This window comes from Coenobita brevimanus, chromosome 18 (assembly GCF_032717465.1).
Source record: "Coenobita brevimanus isolate Jiangsu-jjx chromosome 18, ASM3271746v2, whole genome shotgun sequence".
Classification (NCBI taxonomy): Eukaryota; Metazoa; Arthropoda; class Malacostraca; order Decapoda; family Coenobitidae; genus Coenobita; species Coenobita brevimanus.
Window position 1 is genome coordinate 9463143 of NC_136971.1, and position 1858 is coordinate 9465000.

The following is a 1858-nucleotide window of genomic DNA, read 5'->3' on the forward strand; positions in this document are numbered from 1 at the left end:
TCGTCGTCGAGAATCTCATCATCATTGTCATCTTTATCTTTTAAATTTATCATTGCCATGTCAATCATCTTCGTCATCATCATCTTCATTATTATTATTATCATCATCATCATCATCAGTATCATTATCATCACATTGTCCGATTATCTCGTTCATTAGTTTTATCTATTTTACTTACGGTATGTATGATTACGGTATGTGTGTATGTATGTACTCGTATGTATGTATTAATACGGTATACTGTTTATCCGACTCTGGGAATAGAGTAAACCATCCATTCACTGAATCCCAGGCTATCTCATTAGGAACTGGTGTGATGATACTGGTGGGGTGTTTGTATGGCATGTCAGTGTGTCTTCTGGAGGGTGATCAATGAAGGCTTATGACAGAATTCTGTCTTCACATCCTCCAGCAGACGGCATGGAACTGGCGATATGAGGGATTCATTTCTCTTCTAATTAAATTCTCCTCGTCCTCGTCCTCGTCCTCGTCGTCGTCGTCCTCCTCCTCATAGTCGTCATCATCATTCTACTTCTCATCATTATTCTCCTCCTCTTCTTCCTCCTCCTCTTCTTCCTCCTCCTCCTCCTCCTTCTCCTCTTCCTTCTCCTCCTCCTCCTCCTCCTCCTCCTCCTCATCATCATCATCAAACTGTTATTTCACTGCAGGATTAAGGTCTCTCCCAGCTTTCTCCACTCTGACCCAATAATTATAATTCAGTTAGACTACGCTTATTTACCAGGCCAAGACTCTGACTAATTTCATTCATCCATTCGGTTGTTCGCTGGCCTCTTCCTCTCACTCCTCTCATCTCTGGTTTGGTTATCTGAACCGTAATACATAATTGGTCTCTCTCTCTCTCTCTCTCTCTCTCTCTCTCTCTCTCTCTCTCTCTCTCTCTCTCAGTTTGCATTAAGCTGCGTTAGAATGAGTTGCATAACAGTGATACTACTAGTATTACTACTGAAACAGACATTGTCATTCTCTTACCTTCAACAAACTGGAAATTGTTGGTGGTGTAGTTCCATTTGTAATACGCACCAAAACTGTGCGCTGATACGTAGCAGTCCGTCACCGTATCGTTCTGCGGGGAGAAAGGTAGAGGACAGGGTATGGGGTTAACAGGTACACTGGGAGGTTGGACTATGGATCGTGTTCTCGTCGATTGAGGAGGCTAACACCCCCAAAGTAATAAATCTTATGGGTTGGGCGGAGGTATGCGCTCTCCGAGAATGTGTAACACAGCATACAAAGACCGAACAGTATCTGACTGTGAGACTGAAAGTATTCTTTTGGTAGCTAAGATTTTGAGGTTGATTCGCATCCGGATCCGGATACAGGAATAAATGAATAAATAAATTTTATTGGCGTTGGGGAGGTATGCGCTTGCTGAGTGGTTTCTAGTTTTTTTTTTTTTTTAGCTAATTTTACTTTGCTTAGGACCTCTCGTAGTAAACGGTAATTTTCTCGGGGCCCTACTCTCCAGATGGCGCAGGAAAGGATTGGATGATGGATGAACTGAATATAATAGTCTAGTGGTAGGAAGAATGAGCTTAAAAAAAAAAAAGGTGCAGGTGGTGCAGTGAGTTATGTGGGGTTGCGGTGGATGCTGAGACTGGGCTGGTTAATCAGGCTAACGGGATCACCAAGGGGGATTATCATTAGGATGGGGAATAGGAAGCTTGTCAGCTATGTTTTGGACCTTCGACTTCATCTCTGTCGTCGTCGCCGTTATGTCATCCTCATATCTTCATTAGCTTACGTTTATCATCATCATTCTCATCGTCGTCGTTGTCGTTATTATTATTTTCAATTAACATCCACCCATTATCCAGTCCTTAACTCCCCGATCAGGAGC